The sequence below is a fragment of the Pezoporus wallicus genome, unplaced genomic scaffold (genome assembly GCF_028554395.1).
Source record: "Pezoporus wallicus isolate ANWC-B61680 ecotype Strahan unplaced genomic scaffold, APGP_CSIRO_Pwel_v1 contig_12974, whole genome shotgun sequence".
In the NCBI taxonomy this organism is placed as follows: domain Eukaryota; kingdom Metazoa; phylum Chordata; class Aves; order Psittaciformes; family Psittacidae; genus Pezoporus; species Pezoporus wallicus.
In genome coordinates, this window is record NW_026638124.1 from 278,776 (window position 1) to 298,419 (window position 19,644).

General features: G+C 56.8%; 1 protein-coding gene across 1 annotated transcript in view; it reads left to right on the top strand.

Moving 5' to 3' along the window:
* ARL16 (ADP ribosylation factor like GTPase 16) overlaps window positions 1–19,423 on the top strand; it is a 251,534-nt gene extending 232,111 nt beyond the window's left edge. The window contains exon 6 of the mRNA XM_057409652.1: window positions 19,412–19,423. The gene's annotated coding sequence lies outside the window, so the exon portion shown is untranslated. The remainder of the gene's footprint in view (window positions 1–19,411) is intronic.
* The last annotated feature ends 221 nt before the right edge of the window (window positions 19,424–19,644 follow it).

Sequence of the window (19,644 nt, forward strand, 5' to 3'; positions counted from 1 at the left end):
AACGCTCCACCAGCTCTACGTTAACACAGCAAATGCCTTTATGGGAATATAATGGAAGTTCCTCCTCCCCACCAGGCAAATAGAAGCCCAACGCTCCACTTGCCCTCCAGTGCGTCTTTTCAATGATTTAGAAAAAAAAGAGTGAAAAAAACCCCTTTGATCTCAGCAGCCCATTTGTTTAGGCCATGCTGGGATTTAATTGAGGAGGGACGTCCTTGAATAAATGCGGAGATGTCCTCGCTCCCCGGGAAGTCTGCTGCGAGTTGTACAACCCACTGCGAGAGCTTCCCTGCTCCTCCAGGGGTATTCTGGGACACACAGCCCCAGGGCCATGGCCACATCACCCGGGAGCCCCTGCTCCGCTCATCGCCGGCGCGCCAGCGGCGGGCAGGCTGCGGTGGCATGGGATGGGTGAGGGAGGCACCGAGCCCCGGGGGACAGGGACCCTGCTCTGCCTCCAAACCCACCATAGGCATTGGTGTGGAGGCCGGAGCAGTCACCAGCATGGTGGGACGGGAGCAGGGGTGTGCTTGGTGCTGGCCGAGGGATGGCAAGCGGATGCAGCACGCAGAGAAGCCAAGTTACAGCACAACGGAAGGCGAGGGCAGCCTGTCCCTGGGAGCTGGCACCCGGGGTGCCAGCACCGGCCCCTGGAAAACGCCTTCCACGCTGCCAGGCTTGACAAGAGAGGAGGAGCCGCAGCGGAGGTCCCACGGCATCGCCAGCCGCAGCATCGCCAGCCGCAGCAGGCAGCTTCCTGCTCATTTCCTGCCTGCAGCTGCCGGCCCAGGCACCCCGCTTCCAGCCCTCTCCTGCCAGGTCCCTCTTGGCAAGGGGCAAACGCATCCCTATTGCCCAGCTTGGCTTCTAGCAGCCGCAGAGCCTCAAGCTAAGGAAGGGGACCGGCCCTGGGGATCTGCACACCTCCAAAGAGCCAGAGCACGGCAGGAGGGAGTCCCTCAGCGGTGGCACTGTACCCACAGGTTTGGGTCTTATCTACCGCCCCTGCCCAGCACAGCCAGTACCTGGCACTGATCAGCCAGCATCGTCTTCATCCCACTCTGCCCTGAGGCCCTGGTAGAGAAACCCCCTGCAGCTGCCCCTGGGAAAGCTGAGCCAGAGGCAGGAGAGGGCTGGAGGGCACCAAACCCATGTCCAGGGCTGGCTGCAGCTCCATCACCTCCACCTCAGCCCTGAGAAGGTGCAAGGGCAGCCATGGCTTGGATGTGCTCCCCTGGGAATGGGGAGCAGGACCAGGAGTGTCCTTGGTCCTGGCCGATAGAAGTCATTTTACCCTGGAAGGGAATTAATGTTGATAAAGGCCAGCACAGGGAGCTACGGGAGAAGACACCGGGAATTCCCAGCTCATTAAAGCATTGGCATCTTAAAGCCCATGATGACAGCAGCTCCTTTTCTCATCCATTAAAGTCCTTGTCATCCCGCTCCCCAGGAGACCTGCACTCAGCTCTGCAGCCATCCCACCAGCCCATCACCGCTGTGGCCAAGCCCTGCCATCGGCACATACTGGTGCAGAGCCACGGTGTGCCAGGGATGCAGCTGTGCCGGGAGAGCGCAGGGGGCTCTCAGCCCAGGCCTGTGCTGGCTGAGCTGCGGCTAAAGGCGAGCTGATTAAAGCAATTAGGATTTTAAATAGTAACAGCAGAGTGGCTCATCAGCCTGGAGAGGCAGTCAACTGACGAGTCTGAGCATCCTATTTAGGGACCTCAGTTGGCTGAGGATCCGGACCAGGCCCCACCGCTCCCTTCCCAGAGAGGAGCTGCCGGGTGCAGGGGTGTCCCAGGGACCCCACAGCATCACACGGAGCAGCCTGGCTGGGGGTGCCTGTGGGAACAGCCCCACACAAGCAGCCAACTCCATCCCACGTCCTGTGGCCACCCCGAGGACACCCAGCACCCAGCACCGCATCAGCAGCGGTCCCAAGGAGCACCCAGCTGCCCCCTCCTCCTTTCTTAAGCTTGTTTATTCTCTCTAACGATAAAGGGTCTGGGAAGGAACACGGAAAGAATTCAGCAGTGCTCCTTGGGAGCAGCACTGCACGCCAGCAACCAGAAAGTACCTTTTGCAACAGATAAAGCACAGCGCAATTTGTCTGCTTGGACTCGGAGTCTGATATGCCAGAGATTTAAAGCAGCCTGGTGGGAAATCCGCCTGTTTTGGTGTATACGGATCTCCAATCACAAAGGAATCCAGACACAAATACAGATGCAGGAACAGCACAAACAGCTGGGAAATGCTCTGCACCCTTCCCTCTGCTCTGATTTCCTACACTTGCATTTGTTCCTTGCTGTTGCTGGCTGACCCTGGGGAGCAGGAGGGTGCAGTGCCTGGGGGTGCACCCCCCAGGAACAGTGGGGATGCCTGCAAGGAGCTTCCCGTTCCTGATGCAATGGGTCCTGCAGCCTGGTACCGGGCTGCTGCTCCAGAACCCCCATCCCTGCTCCTGTGGCTGCATCCCAGAAGGATGGCATCGCTGTAGAGCATCTCAGCACCCACAGGGTTCCCTGGTCCTGGGGACATGCAGCTGTACAGACACTGTGCTGTGTCAGACAAAGCAGGGCAGAAAGCCATGGCCTTGCAGAGGGGCAGGCAGGGCAGGGCAGGCAGGGCAGCACAGACAGGGCTGGAGCCACTTCCTCTCAGATGGGGGAAAAAGGGAGAAAAGGGCATGAGCAGGGAGGGCAGGAGCTGCAGCCTGAGCACAAGCCACTTGTCAACTTTTCTGCAAGCTCCAAGATGCTGTAGGAGGGTACTGGCACAGGCATATTACATTTATTTATAGGCCTTTCTGTGGCACTCAATTAAACGCTGTGGTGGAGATATTGCAGTGTGAAGAGTATTTAGAGCCGTTTAACACCTCTTAGTCGGCAAAAGCCCATCTGATTCCTGCAGCAAGTTAGGAAAGTGCACATAGCAAGGGCAAGAGCAAGAAGGACTGCCCTCTCCCAACCCCATCCCTGCTTGTGAAGAAATAGGATCACTGCACTTGTGGCAGCTCATCCATGAGCCTCACACAGTGCTCCACTGCTTCTAGGTCAGCAGGAGAGGGACCAGTGTCACACAGCAGGACACAGAGACACACACCTCGACCCTGCCCAGCGCCAGGAGAGCTGCCTCACTCTGCTGTACCTTGGGGTACAGACAGCTCATGCTCCCAGGGGCTCCCCATACCCCACTAAAGGATGGGACGTGCCCACAGAAGGACACGGAAACTCCTGATGCTCAGGACTGGCTCCTTCAGAGCCTCCCCTGGGTGTCTGTAACCGCCCTGCAGAACCTCACCGCAGCTCGTCACGACGGCGAAGGGCTGAGCCAGTAAATCTGGGTCTCAGGAAAGCCACTGGGGTGGAGGGCTCGAAGGGAAGGCTGACAAGCGCCCGCCAAGGCGAGCTCTAACTGCACCACGGCAAATTCACCAGGGGCTCTTTGGGCCCTGATCGCTCGCTGCCCTCTCCTGCTGCCCCTGCTCGTCCCCCAGCCAAGCAGCCCTGGAGCGCAGGGCAAGGCAGGAGCCCAGCCAGGGCTGCAAAGCCCAGAGCCACTGCTGCCGGTACCCCCAAATTGGAGCTGGGTTCCACAGGCTCTCCTACGCCACCCCCATGGCACCGGAACCCAGCAGCAGTTATTTTGGTCCACCTGAGTGTGTACAGGAGCCCATAGAATCCCAGAGTGGTTTGGGGTGGAAAGGATTTTAAATCTCATCCAGTTCCAGCCCCCTGTCACAGGCAGGGACCCCTTCCATAGAGCAGCTTGCTCCAAGCCCCTGTGTCCAACCTGGCCTTGAGCACTGCCAGGGATGGGGCAGCCACAGCTTCTCTGGGCACCCTGTGCCAGCGCCTCAGCACCCTCACAGGGAAGAGCTTCTGCCTAAGAGCTCATCTCAGTCTCACCTCGGGCAGGTTCAAGCCATTCCCCTTGGCCTGTCCCTGCATCCCTTGTCCCAAGCCCCTCTCCAGCTTTCCTGCAGCCCCTTCAGGCACTGGAGCTGCTCTCAGGTCTCCCCTTCAGGAGCCTTCTCTTCTCCAGGCTGCCCCAGCCCAGCTCTCTCAGCCTGGCTCCAGAGCAGAGCTGCTCCAGCCCTCGCAGCATCCCCATGGCCTCCTCTGGCCTCGCTCCAGCAGCTCCACGTCCCTCTGGTGCTGCTGCCCCAGACCTGGATCAGGACTGCAGGGGGGTTCTCTCCAGAGCAGAACAGACCCCTCCCAGCCACCCAGTGCCTGCACAGGATGTGTCCTCCCCTCTGCTCAGTACTGGACCCTCAGAGCCACGGCCAGCAGAGCCAGTGAGCAGCATCCACCAGCCGGGGCTTGCCCCACCAGCTGCTCCCACGCACCCGGGCTCCTGTCGCTTGCAAATGGATGCAATTAAGTTTATACTGCAGCTGGACCAGAATTGCTGTTTCCTTAGCTTGGCAACACGACCCCGGAACCCCCCATTATACTAATCACTGTCAAACGAACACAATCGTAGAACGCATAAAAACCCGGTGTACTTCATGGTGAAATATAACACCGCAGAAGGCTGCACTGTGCCATAAATCTGCTCAGCACTTAACACTGCCTGCTAAATGGCCCCGCTTAATTATAGCTCTATAAACATGACTTTATAGCAATATCAATACAGTCAAAAATCAATCCCGCTGATGGACAAATGGACAGACTCACGTCCTGCTGACCCTGGTGTGGGGCACTGCTGCTCCCTGTGGCACAGACGAGCCGGCCTCCATGCTCCCAGGGCTCGGCAGTGATCCCTGGGGATGTGCTTCTCCCGGGCACCTCGATCCTACTCCCTGTACCTGTCCCGGGCACACCAGGACCGAGCCACTCTCTGCTGGACGCGGTTTCCAACCTGCCTTCACCCAGCACTGCTGCCGAGCCACAGACAAGACATTAGCATTACAACCCACACTGATCTTTGTCAATTATGCTCCAGTATTTGAGCTCTAACCAGCTTTAAATTGAATCAGGACGAAATCATCAGTATAAAAAGAGCCCGCACCAGCCCTTCAATTCCAGCACTGGGAAAAAAAAAGTTATACATCTCATAATGGCCTTCTACCCCATAATGAACAGGAAAAATAAATTAGATTCCCAGCTAAGGGTATATTTATACAATTTCATTATGCGCCCATGAGCAAGTCTGGTTTTCACCAAGATAAAAATGAGCTCTCAGCAATGCTCGTACTAAATAAATGGAGTGAGTTAACAGCTTAACAAGGAGCGCGATAGAGGGCTGAGGAACAATGTCAAAAATGGAAAATAAAAATAAATAACAAAATTTAAACGCTAGAGTTTCCTGATCCGTGTTGGTGCTGCCGGCTTGGACCCACACACTGCCTGCACCCGGCAGCGCCTGCAGGCCGGCGTGATGGAGCCGGGGACCACGGGCGCATCCCAGGGCAGGGAGCACGCAGCATCCCGCCCCACCTGGAGCAACGCCAGGGAGATGCCTTCCAACTGCTTCATTTCCCGGCTGCTCAGTGCACAAGTGAGCCAAACCCAGAACACCTTGCTGGCTGCTGGCGAGTCCCACTCACTCCCTTGCTGCCACACTGTCCCTGCGGGTGCCGGGGCTGTGTGTGCTGGTGCCCACAGGAGAAGGGAGGCTCTCTGCGGCAGCCTTGGGGCTGGAAAGGGACATTCGCAGCCTGGAAGCTGCTCGCAGGCTCTGAAACGCTCAAGCCAAGCACAGTTCATCTCCCAGTGCTGCCCAGTGTGGGAAGGATGCTGGTGGCACTGGCTGGGCCCTGATAAGCTGCTCCTGCACTGGCTATGGCGAAGGGGCACCAAGGAAGCCAAGGGCTCACCAGTAGCTCGGCTCCATGGCAGGTTTGCAGGCAGTGCCGCACGGCTTGACACAGGGATGAGGTCCCAGGCCCATTGCCCAATACAGCCAAGCCCCTCTCCTCCATGGTCTCTTCCTGTCAGTATCACCAAACCCAGAGGGAAATTCCCAATTCCTTCCTCTCAGCAGAGCCTGTTTAACCAGCCTCCAGTTATCCAGCTCAGCCATGAGCCAAGCCCCAGGCTTGCTCCTCCTGCTCCACTTCCAGCCTTTCTGCTTGTGTCCGCCCCATGAACCTCCCTCCCTCACAGCCAGGAGGGAACCTGGCCAAGCCGCCTGCGCTTGGACGGAGCAGTTTGGAGGAACTTGGAGGAGCTTCTCGCCCTTTGCAAGGTTATCTGCTCCTGGAGAAGGCTCCTCCATCCCACCTCCTGCCACTACTGGAAAGAGCATGTCAGCTCGTCCCGGACCACACATCCATCTGGGCTCAGCATCGTGTGTCTTCTCCAGCACAGTCAGGCTGATCCTAAATCCATAACCCACACTTGAATAGCTCATCCATTTAATGGCAGATAGCTGCCAGCAGGCAAATCTGTCCTCTCAGCAGCAGCAAACCCAGAGCTAAGCAGTTGCCTTCTTTTTCCTTTTTCTTTTTTTTTCCCTTTTTAAATCAATTGTGAGGCCACATGGTCCAGCGGAGTGATCTGGAGACCAGGAGCCATCTCCAAGACGGAGCTGGCTGCCTTGGCTGCCTATCACAGCTCTCCTGCCACAAGGTGACATTTCCCCCTCCATCCTCCCTACCGCAGGGAACCCAGAGGATTAATAGTTCAACAGGGCTTTGGAAATATGTGTGCTGAGAGTTGTGAGCCTGATTCATAACAAGAGTTCCCTCCCCTGTTACAGAGATTAATCGCCGGTGCAAATGCAAACACCATTTGGGCTCAAGCATCCCAAAACGCAGCAGAGCAGAGCACGGTGCTGCCCGCACCCATGGATGTGCCTTTACCTCGAGTAATACAGCAAAATAAATCTAATGTGGAAGGAGTCAGTGGAAAGCAACCGAGCGCTGCAAGCAGCCAAGGCCAAGTGCCGGAGCCTGCCCGCGGTCCCTCTTATCTGGAGGAAATGCTGGGCAGCCCTGATGGAAGCTCTGCTCCAGCCCTGCACACCACAGACGCTCGGCCCATACAGGCTGGTTCACAGCCAGTTTATCCTTAAACACCTTAATAAATGCGAAAGCCCCAGATCCCTTCCAGAGGAGCCGTCCCCATCCCCGCAGTGGCACAGACACTGCTGTGGCCTCTCGCCTGCCAGACATTAAACACCCAAACCCATCCCTGTGCGCTCTGCCTGGCCTAATGCTGCCCCAGGCATGTTCCTGGCTGCTGTGCCCTGATACAGCCAAGCTCTCACCAATGAAACCAGTACTCCCAACACTGTTCTCCCAAGGATGGGATAGAGATCTCCTTCCCCGCAAGGCAAGGACCCTGCAACGTGCTGTTGCAGCTGCTCTGCAACCACTTCCTTGTGTCCCTACAATATAACTGCTGGCCAGATCCGTTTTAACACATGATTTTAACCAACCCCAACAAGAGCAGTGTCCCAGGTTGCTGGAATCCTTTACACCTCTCCCGAAGGACCAGCAAATTGTTTTTCACTCTCTCAACTCAAGAGAAGAGAGGTCTCAGCTCAATACTAATTAGAGTGAACTGCAGCCTTTAAGCAGGCGAAGGTCAGGTTGCCACTGAGATGTAAGAATGATCTAATCAGACACCAGGCTCAGATAGCCAAAAAATTACATCCTTGAGGAGATGGTAACAGTTCGGATTTGCCCTGAGCTGAGCTGCCTGTCCTGCCTGCACTGCCCTGCCTGTACTGCACTGCCAGGCCTGGAGAAGATGCAGGAAGGGGAGTGATGAAGCTCACACAGGCAGATGTCGGGGGGATTCATTGCCACCCCTGTAGCCCCTGGCAGGGCCATGGGTCCCACCACAACACTGGTTCCAGTAAGGAAAACAACTTTGCATCCCCTGCCCAAAACTTGCTCTGCCCCCACAGCCCTCCTGCTGCCCCTCTGCCCGCTGGACCTGCTCCTCGCCCCCAAGCAAGGAGGATGCAAGTTCAGTGGGGCTGGATGCTACCGATTAGATTGCATCTGTCTGGGTATAAATAATTTACTGCTTGATGGTCAGAGTGAATTTAATTAGTTCTTGTTCTGCTGATAGAATCAGCCCACCGCTGCTAAAGCATTTCACTCCGAATTAGCCTGAAAAGGACTAACAAAGCAGTGCTAATTTTACACACACGCCATCCCCCACAGTCTCTGCAAATACAGCTCCGTGGTGCAGGCAGCGCTGGAGCGGGACGGCGCGAGGAGCAGCCGGGGGTGAGGCTGGGGAGGAGGACAGCGGGTGGGCAGCGACAGGCACCAGCTCCGAACCATCCCTCTTCTCCTTTAGCTCTGCCCTCACTGCCAGCACCAGGGGACCTGGGCAGGGGGCAAGGGGACAGGGACCCTGTGAGGGGCGGAGCTGCTGCCCCCATGTCCCTTCCTGCCCAGGAAGGGTCTCCCCAACACACAGCAGCCACTTTGCCCCCTCTACAGCACCCGGGGTCAAGCCTGACCACTTGCCGTGGGAGGACCACGGGCTGCCACCACCTTGGAGAAACACCAACACACGCCAGCACTCCCCAGAGGCATGCGCCGGTCACCTGGAAGGGAGAGGAGTGGAGCGAACAGCACCAGAGGCCACAGGAGATGGACATGGAGCCCTGCGGTTGTACCCCAACAGACGGCTCTGCTCCCCTCTCCGTGCTCAGCACCCCAGTCGAGGGCAGGCTGCACATCACCCTCGGCCAGGGCAGAACGCGGCGTCCCGATGGCTTTAGGTGCAACCCAAGGAACAGAGGCAGCAGACCCCGGGATCACATTGCTCCAGGCTGTGAGCAAAGCCATTGCTCCCCAGAACCCACTGCAGCAGGCCAGGGCTGGCAGCGAGGACACAGAGGCGGTGTCAGCCCATGCACGGTGTCCATGGGCAGCGGGGCAGGGCCAGGGCTGAGCTCCCACAGCCACATTGCTGCGTGCTTCCCTTTGCTCTGTAATTACAGCCCGGGTTCTCCTCTAAGGCCAAAGCCTCATGACCGCAGTGCTTTACTGGTCCTGCCTCCCTGCCCTGACCTCCCCTGTCTCCACCACGATTTATGTCCCACGTTAGCAGTCTACCAGAGCCGCTTCCCGTGTCACCAGGGAGAGGTGGCATTGCAGCCACTGAGCGTGCCGGGAAACCCCAATCCCACCGAGCACAAACCCCTCCACAGACGCAAACCCAGGTCATTTCTGCCCGAAAGTGAGATCTGGGGACATGAGGCCAGTTGGAAAAGGCTGAGCGAGCACTTCCAGCAGTGGGGATGCTCCAGGCTGTGACGGAGGGAACCTGCCTGAGGTAACTGTGCAGGACACAGGGTGCTGCTGCTGATTTCTACCTGCAGCAGAGGCATCCCCACCATGAAACCACCCCCAGCAGCTCAACCGCCACATTCCCCGCCGCAACGGCCACACTAGCACAGCAATTTAACAGGCTCATTTTCTCCACTCAGCTCCTAATGGCAGGGCTCTGGCTCTAAGCCTCTAATCCAACAGCATCTCGCTCAATAAATCACCTGTGAAAGCAAAGCACCAGCAGCTGCCAGGAGCCCACGGGCAGCGTGCACCCCCAGAGCTCAGCAGCTTCTCCCTTCGCCCTGACCAGCAGGTGATGGGCCACCAGCACCACAGACAGGGACTGCGGCAGCACCGCATGGGGCAGGCATGGCCGGGGTCCGGAGGCATTTCCCTCTGCCAGGAGAGCCTGTATGATCCTGCCCTCTATTTACATGTAAGCTGTGCTGACACCTCCTCTTCATCACAATGCCAGAGTCTTCCTCGGAGGCCGTGCATCTCAAGTAGGACAGCACCATAAATATTGCATAGGAGGTGTTTCTAATCCAGTTATGGGTTCAGCCTCTCACGCTCTTCCATCAGGGAGCCTTGAATTGAAATTGAAGTGTATTAGTATAATTTTATCAGATTTTATTAAGCCTGGGGTCTCACGTTTTTGATGTATAGTTTTAATTAAGTTTTAAGTCAAAGAATGCGGTCACTCATATTTTATCCTGCCATGTCACATCAGAGGGAGGCAGTTCATCAGCACCTACAAAAACTTCCCATCGCCAGTGATGGACGTCCATGAACTTTGCCTGCAGAGACCATCTTCCCTCCACCTCCCACAGCCTGCACCCTCCCTCCAATACCAGTGCTCCTGCAGGAGCACAAGCAGGCAGGGAGGCAGGGAAAAGCCTCTGAACAAAGACAGGAGCAGGGAAGGTGGCCCGGAGGCAGCTGGCACCGGGGGCTGCTCCTGGCCGGGCTCAGCCACGGCAGCTGCTGCTGCCAGCGGGACAACGGGCACCGGACCAAGAGCAGGTACTGGGAACACTGGGAGAGGCACTGCCTGCCCGCACTGCGAGGGACGGAGCCGAGGGTGATGCTCCACCTGAACCCATCACTGCTTCCCCTGCTCCAGCTTCCCCTCCTGCAGCAGACGGGTAAACCCAGTGTGCCCATGGCACATCCCAGCAGCACAGGGACAAGGAGAGGGGAGCTGGGGGCTGAGGGAAGGGCAGCAATGGCCAGGAGCAGCTCTGGGGCCGGGTGCTCATCTCTGAGCCAAACCCTCCCTGATCTACAGCTCCCCAGGGCCCTGTCAGCTGAGGGGACCCTGCCCCACAGTGTAGCCATGGACCAAAGGGTCCCATCTCAAACCATGAAGTGTTTAAGTACTGTTTGCTCCTGCCACAGGCACGCGGCCTCCTTGGTGCGCACTTGTCAGCCTGCCAGGGAAACCAGAAACAGGGAATTTCCCCATGGAGCAGCACCGAGCAGCCGCTCTCAGCAAGCACAGAGCCGGACCCACTCCTTCCAGGAGAGCCCCTTCTCAAGGGGTTCTACAACTTGGCCCTTCCCAAGCATCCATCCATCAGCGTGGGGGGAGCTCAACCATGTGCCATCCCAGCCTCCAGCACCAGGATGAATGATCACCTCTCCTCTGAAGCAAACATAAGGCTCTGTGCTGAGCCACGCTCTAAAGCCAGCAGCCAAGCCCGGATTGTTCCCTCCAACATGGGAAAAGGGAATCCTCGGGACTGCCCTGAGCTGGCAGCGGGTACCCAGTGGGTGCAACACTCCCCGGGCTCAGTACAACCGTGGCACATGCCAGCCCCAGCCCATGGGTGCTGCCCAGGCTCGCAGGAGCACCATCACCAGCCAGGAGCACTCCTCTCCTCCAGAAAGCCGCCTGCGGCCGCGAGGTCTGTGCAGCTCTGCCAGCGAGGGCACAGATGGTGCCACAGCTTGCACCGCGCTGCCTCACCCGCCATGGTCCCCCAGCCAAGCTCAGGTCTCCAGAGACCTGACCCAGAGCACCTCCATGTCCCCCAGCAGTGCCCACCCGGGCAGCAGGGCTGGGGGGGACGGGAGCTCTGGGGTCACACCCCACACACATGGGCCAAGCTTCCCCTCAGCTGGGGCAGAGGTCTCGAAGGATCTCTGTGAATGGAAGCAGCAACAGCCCAGAAACATGCCAGGTCCTGGAGCTTCTCTTGCATGAGAAGGGAGGAGCCAGGCGTGGACCTGCCTCTCCAAGCTGAGGCACTTAAAAATTTATCATTGAACTTGCGGAAATGAACTCAATTAAAAACCATTTTAATGGCTTTACATTAAAGAAAATAACTCTCATGTTTCCCAGCTGAGGCTCCTGTCTGTATGAGCAGCAGAAACCTCCAAGCGGGGCATTGCCAGTGCTGGGTCACCACTAACATCCCGTGCCAGAGGGAAGGACCAACGGAACAGCCACGTAACACAGCAGCAGGGCCCATGGAGCCCCTGCTCAGGGAAGGGGAGAAGGACCACAGGAGCTCTCGGCCCTCAAGCAGCACCCACTCCCCTGCTCCAGCATCCCACTGCCCCCCAGGATAGTCATGTCTCGCCCTGGGGAAGAACCAAGGGGTGCTCGTGGCCACCCCAGCACCCTGTGACTACGACACCATCAGCAACCACCACAAATTCTTTCCAAAGAGGAGGGAGGGAATCCCAGGATGAGCAGGACTGGTTCTGTTCATCAGCTGCAAGACTGATAGACTTGGAGGGTGGGGAGCGTATTTTGCATTTCCTTCCTTATCCTTTGCAAAGAAACAGAGATTTGGGTTGGATTTGAATTTCATCCAGAAGAAAAGAATTTTCTTTGGAAAGAAAGCAATTGGATGGCTTAACTCTCTCTGTCCACATATTCCTATTAAAATGGGATTTGAGGCAAAGAAAGGTGGGCCTCTCCATGCCCCAGTGGAATGGGGACCCTGACTGCACTGGAGCTGCACTTGCCAAACAAGGGGCGCTCAGGGCAACAAGCAGCAAGCGCAGCACGTCAGCGGCAGATGAGGCACATCCCAGAGTATGCCCAAGTCCATAAACCCACCCCATAGCTCCAACCACAGCTGCCACGAGGCAGAACCACTGAATCATGGAATGGTTTGGGTTGAAAGGACCTTAAGGCTCATCCAGTTCCAACCCCTGCCACGGGCAGGGACCCCTTCCACTGGAGAAGCTTGCTCCAAGCCCCTGTGTCCAACCTGGTCTTGAACACTGCCAGGGATGCGGCAGCCACAAGGAGGTGCCGACAGGGCTGCATTCAAGCTGGAGAAGGATTCCCGAGGTGCCCAGGGTGCAGCCTGCTCACCCCGCAGTGGCTGCATCACCTCCCCGCAGTGATGCAGCAGCACCCACGCAGCACTGCAGCTGCCTGCCCCGCATCCCCTCACACACAGCAGTGCAGCGGGAGGCCACAGGCACCAGTGCCGAGGCTGCAGATGAATTTAAACCGGGCAACAAGAGAGCAGGGGAGCGAGAGGGGAGCGAGCGCTGCGTGTCGTTTCACTGCGTGTATTTATATCCTTCACCGACGCAGCATCCCTTTGTAAAGCCACAGAGCGCGGAGAGTCGGGGCTGTCAGTTCAGCGGCATGTTACAAGTGTTTGATATGGAGATTTTGGCAGTGGGAATGGATGTACCTCGCTGAGAGGTTTATGTAAAATGACAGCTCCTGGAAAACGAAGCACTCAAATATATAAAGGGAAAAAAGTACAAACAAAAGGGAAGAAGAGAGGCCTTGTGCAAAGCTCAGAGCTCTCCACCCTGCGAGCATCTCCCCACCACAGCGTGCAGGCAGCAATGCAGGCAGTGTGCAGGCAGCAGTGCACCAGCTCCACTCGGCTGGTTCCCTTCGCACCCGCACTCCCCCGCCTCCAAGCGCTGCCCCATTCCCATTTCCATTCCATCACTCCCCCTCTCCCCTGTTTACGGGACTGAGCCTTTTCTTGCTGCCTGAGCGTAGGCGCACACAAGTGGAGGATGCCTGGAGAGCGCTGCTGGAGCAGACCAAGAGATGCTCCACAGCTCCTGTGCTGCAGGGCTGGGAAGGGGGGATGCTGTGCGCACAGATCAAGGCAGCGGCTGTTCCTGTCCCGTACCCCCCCACGCTGTACCAGGAGATGGAATCACAGAATCTTTCCACTCAAGCAGGTCCACTGAACACTAAGTTCTGGTCAAAGAGCAACTCCAACACCCATGCAGGAGCCTCTACAGAGGGCACCCCAGGAGGGACAGACACATGGGATCCCACCCCCACCAGGTCCAGACCCAGCTTTCCTGGAGAGCAGGGATTTTGCTCCCCCATTGAATCCCACCACATCTTCCCCAGCATGCTCTGCTGCAGCCGCTTGCTCCTTTGGTTTTACACCCTCCTCCACCACCTCTGCCCAGCGGGATGTGTGCCCGTGGCCAGGGTGGAAGCAATTCCTACTGCAGCTATAACAATCCATAAAGAAGCTGACTTTTTTCTTACCTCTCTGAAATGAAGGATGGTGATTACCCTACATTCCAGTCCACAAAGCTTAATCCAAATTGATGGCCTCCCAGAGATTGCTTCCCTTGCCTATCGCCCAATCCAACACCTGGCTCTCCCCTACCCACATCTACTCAGTAGCAAAACATCAGAATAACTCACATGGGTTCTGGATGGAAAAGCCATTTATCCTGGAGTGAACGGCTCCAAGTCAAGACATTAAATTAACAGTGTGCTAGGAAGGCAGCAGGGCAGGGATCTGCTCAGACCTCTTCAGGAAAAAAACCTTCTATAACCCCAGGGCTGCTCCTCAGAGTCTTTGCAGCAGATCCGGAGGATAGGTGAGGACCATGGTGCCCCCAAAGCCCATCTGCACAAACCTCACCGTACACCCCAAATTCTAATTCATGACTCAGGATAAGCACAACTCCAGCGCTGCCTGGCTATAAATAACCAGGAGCAGAAGTGACAACAAGAGGCTACAGCTGAACCGAGCACCACATCTCATGGGAACACAGCACAACTCCCCGCGCTCATGTGAGACCCAGGGGAAAACTCCCTCAGATCCTATCCCTCAGCAGGATCCCCCAGTACACTGCCCACTGGGAGCAGAGGCGCTCACCGGTGACTCAGCAGGCAAGGCCATGGGGGACCCTCAGCCATGGGCACCAGGATGCAGACCCCTGGGAGGTGGCAGCTCCTTCCCTGCCTCTGAAAAGCCTCCAGGCTCAGGCCGCTTGGCTCCAGCTTTAAGCCTCCTTACCACAAGCTCCCATTGACCTGGGGCCTCCCCACACAGGAGCCCCGGCATTCCCAGCAGTGTTGGGCTCCGACAACTCGACCTCGGGCCCGAGAGCTGCCGAGCACCCGCTCACCAGCCCTGCCTTTGCTGCTGGATGTCCTCATCTCTCCTCATCTCCCGCACCGCAGGTGTGCGCAGCACTTCACGCCGGAGCAGCCGCCGAGCTCCCCGCCAGGAAAGCTGGCTTTGTAATTAGGCAGAAAACAGCAAATGATGACAACGGCCCACGGTGGGCAGAGGTGGGGGCTGCTGCTCCGCGGCCAGCAGGAGCTCTGGGGCCGTGCTTGCAGCTCCTCTGCTTTGCTCCTCACTCGCTGCCCACAGCCGGCCGAGGGGATGCAGCGGCAGCCCCAGAACAAACAGCAGGAGGAGGAGGAGGAGGGAGAAAGGAAGAGAAGGCAGCCAGTAACTTCAGCTGCTCCCCATCACAGCCCTTCAATGTGCTTGGGGGGTCCCCAGACATGGATGAGAAGTACCATCCATGCTCCCAAAGAGGCAGGTGGGAGGGAATTGTGCTCCATGCAGGATGAAACCAAAGCCGTGCCACATGCACCAGTCTGCCCTGCGGAGCACTGCAAGCCCTGACTGATGCACCAGAAGCATCCCTGCAGACAGCACCGCCGCAAGCACCAGGACAGGGAGTCTGCAGAGCCACACACCTCCCCCCAGGGAGGGACGCCCTATCTTGGCTCCAGCACCCACCCAGCACCCATTGCACCCCAAGGGGAACTGCTGTGAGGAGCAGCCCTTGGGGCTTGCACAGAACCATAGTCACCAGGAAGCCTGACAGCAGCTGCAGGCTCGGCACTGGCTGCCATTGCTCCCACCTCCATGGTGGTGTGCGGTCGTGCCAGGAGGCTGATCCCAGGGGAAGAGGGAAAATAAACCCAAACCCAAGGGGTAGCCATGGAGCCACTCAGGCCATGTGACAAACACAGCCATGAACATGCCCGTCCAACGGGAGGATCCTGGGCAAATCCGAGAGGGTCCAGGCTCTGCTCCTCTTCCTCATCCTCTCCCAAATTCTCCTCAGCACCAGACTCGCATGCTGGTGCGTGCGTGCGCATGTGTTTCCATCCCAGGCTTTAAATGAGGTCTTTGCTGAGAATTTACAGTTCCCTCATGGCCTCAATCTTGCAAAGATTGCTTTTTTAACACTGTTGGGCTTTAATTCTAATAAGCTTCCTCTTTATTACGGAACCAGGTCACATTGCCTTGACACTGCAAGAAAAATCTTTCATCGGGAAGGAAAACGGAGCAGGGAAAAAGAGGAATCGAGGGAGGGAGGAGGCAAACAGGGGAGACAAACAAACAGAAGCTGCTCACTTCATCCGGGGGACTCTGAAGCCGGCAAAGCGGCGGCGGGGCAGCAGCGGGGCTGCCGGAGCGGTGCCTTCCCGCAGCACCCCCGAGCGCGATGAGCTATTTCTGGTGCCGCTTCACCTCCCACACACCCTCCCACCCTGCGCTGCTTCGGAACGCGAGAGGAGCAGGGGGGGAAGCTTGACAAAACTTTGACGGACGTAATGAGGACGGAGTTCAGCCCTGCCCTGGGCAGATGGCCGCTACCACCACCCGGCGCACGGCTCCTCATTACCTGCCCGGCGCCGCGGGGACGGGAAGGAGCGCAGCGGATCAGAGCGGCCGTGCCAGGCACCCGCGAGACCCAAGCGCCCCTGCCAGCAGAAATCAAAGCCCTGCGCTGGCAGGAGGCAGCAGCACGGCTTCTCCTTCCCATCAAACAACTGCTCGCGCACCGATTTCCCCTTCTGGAGCTCCGCACCTTCCTGCATCCCAGTCCCTGGGCTGGCTGCGGGCAGCTGCTGCCTCCTCAGCTCCCCAGCTTCTTGGGTTCACCTGGCTCAAGAACGTGTTGTCACCAAACAGCTCCTTTTCGTGTCTTATGTCATGGCCATTGCCATGGAAACAGGTTGATCTCATACCTCACCTCGGCTCCTGCGCCTGCATCCATGGCTTCCCAGCGCAAGATCAGGAGAGGGCTCATTTGGGGCTCATTAAACCCGCAGCCTCCACCAACCCCATGGTAACAGGGTGACCCAGCACTGCAGGTGCCAGTCCCGGTCCCAGTGCCTCCTGCCACCTCCCCATGCTGCTGGGGCCAGGTAGGCAGCCCCGGAACCCACCAGCAGCAAGGTTCCCTCTATCCTGAGGTTTGGATGTCAGAGATCTTGATGGGACAATTAACACTGTTTTGCATGCAACAGTGTACGCAGAGCAATGGCCGTGCAATGTGCATCATTGCTCGGGTCAGGTAGCACAACTGCCTCCCTCCTGAGCTGCCGGGGACCCAAACCTACCCTTCAAACCCTTCCCGCTGGGTTGTTTGCTCAGCACAGAAAAGGCTGAGCTTTACTAAGCCAAAACAGCCCAAGCACAGGAGCTGGGAATGCCTTTTCCAGGCCCAGCAAGGGACGAGGCTCCTGATCCGCAGGCTCCCCCCGCGAGAGCACAGCCAGGATTGCAGCGGGGGGAGGCCAGGCCTGCTCCAAATGTAGATGTTTTAATTCTCAGCGCTGGCAGCTGCACTCGAGGCAGGGAAGCCATGCACAGGGGTAACCATGGCAACTTCACGGAAGTTAAATAAAAACTTCTTTAAAAAAAGATAACGAGGTCCCTGAATCATGCTTTATCAGCTCTGTTGCTATAAAGATCGAGATGCAGCCAGCTCAGGATTCTCTAATTACTTCTGCAATATACTGGAGATAGCTTTATTTAAAAAAGCCTTGCCTATGCGTATAATGATTCAGGCCCCTCTCTCCGTACCAGGATTTGCATATTCCATGAAGCACCTTCCCAGGCAAAGCCGGATCTGCCTGCGAGAGCCCTCCCGTGCAGCACCTGCTGTTTGCGGCTCTGGGGGTCCTGTGGCTGCACCCCCAGCCCTGCTCTTGCACAGGGGGCATGGGGAAAGCCCCAGGGATGCTGCTGGTACGTCCTCCCTCCGCAGCGGGATCACCCTGTGCATCCAGCCCGGCTGCAGCACAGCCCTGGGTGGCTGCAGCAGTGATGCACTGACGTGCACATCGCCTGGACTGCCTGCAGAGTCCCTCGGCGCAGAGCGGTGCTCCCAGCACCAGCCACCCCTTGTGCATGCTGAATACCCGTAACTGCACCACACGCCATCCCCGAACACCAGGGCTGTGACACCCCGGCCTCGGGGCACCTTCAGGGCCTGCTAGAGCATTATGGCAGAAATTCCTTCACTGCCCAGAAACCAAACCACAAGCTGTGCGAGATCTCCAATCCCTTTTGCCTACAAAACAGACCCCAGGAACTCCTGCCGAGCTAACAGACCTTCCCAGCCTGCAAACAGCCAACACTCCATTGCACCCAGCATCCCACAGTGCTGTGCCCATCGGGCGTTACGGACCCAAATGCTGTTTGGGGAAGCTGCATTAAAACCCTCAGCTCCCTCAGTCACAGCAGTAGCAAAGGCAGCTCATGGAGGATCTGCCAGAGCCCAAAGGCTTCTCAGTGCTCCCAGTGACCTGGAGCCTCCCAAACCCATACACAGGGGACACTGGTGCCATCACCACCCGATGTCTCCATCCTGCCATCGCACAGCCTAAGCCCCAGAGAAAAAGGCACTGAATGCTGCTGGAGCCCAGCCAGGCTCCAAACCCCAACCCAAGGACCCCGACATTGAGCCACTAACCAAGAGCATCCACCACACGGAACAGGTTTATTCTGATCATTGCTGGCTCAGAGCCACTGCTGCCTTCCTCATCCTCAGTCCTTGTGGGGCAGGCAGACCCTCACCCTGGGGTGCTGCAGAGAACCAGGACATGGGTGGGATGGCTGGGATGGGGAGCAGGGAGAGCAGCTCTGTCTGGACTCCAGTTTCCAGTTACAATTTGTTTTTCTTCCCTAATTCCTGTTCCTTCCCATTTCCTTTCCTATGGCCAAATCCCAAAGACACCATATTTAGCAAAAGGATGCCAGATCTTGTGCTATCAAGAAGGATGTCCCACATGCAGGGTCAAATAGTTATTTGGATCCTTTGCTTTCACAGCTTATGGTAGGAGTAAGTGAATTATATGTATTATTTACTATGTTTCTAAACTCATTTAATTTAAGCTGATTCCGAATGGAAATTAGAATTCAATTAAAATGTGGGGGAAAGCCAGCATTTTGAGGCAGATTATTAAGTAAAGCTACATTAAACATGTTGGAAGCATAAATATCTCGGAACAAGTTCTATATTTAAAAGTGGATGCATTCAGCAAAGGAAGTATCATCTGTGGTCCAGGAATTGAGGAGCCTGTTATCAAGGGCAAGATTTTATCAGCAGGTCTCAGATTCTCACATCTGCGTCTCCCCCAGGGCCTGATTGAGTCCAGAAATCTGGAAAACTCTCCCTTTTCCTCCAGCTCCCAGCTTCTGCATTAATTGTTTATCGATCCGACACGAGGGGAATATTCCCTCCCGGCTGCGGAGGAGGGGAGCCTCTTGTCAAAAGTTGTTTTACCACTTCCATAAATTCCAGTTGCAATGACTTCCCCGGGTTCAACAATCCCGTTTTCCAGAAGCACCAGCCCCACCCGCACACCACGCACCCATTCCTTGGGATCATTTTAGACATTGCTTGATTCCCAGTTTCGAGACACTCTGAACCCATCCGACTTCCCAAAGGAAGCATCAGGTCCTCTTCTAAATGTAAATCCCATTTTCACCTGCCTCCCACTGGGACAGAGCATCCCCAAAGCAAGACACAGGCAGCCTGGCGCGGCTCGCAGGGAATGGCACACAGGGGAGTTTGACATTGCACAGATCCTGCAGCATGGGGCTGAGAGGGGACGTCAGGAGATGCCAAGGAGGGATTGGGATCAAGGCCCAGGGTGGGCAGGAGCCATTGGCATGACAACCGGTACCAGGCAGTGAGTAGGGAGCACGCACGCAGTGGATAATGAAACATGAAAAGGGATTCCAAGCTTGTGTGCTCATTTCTATCCATTAGAAATTCAATCTTGTCTAGTCTGGAAGACACAATGATGCCTGGAGCATCTGAGTGCGAGCTGAGCAAAGGGGAGAGCTGCCTTCAGACTGGTTTATTGAAGTTTCAAAACAGAATTTTAATCT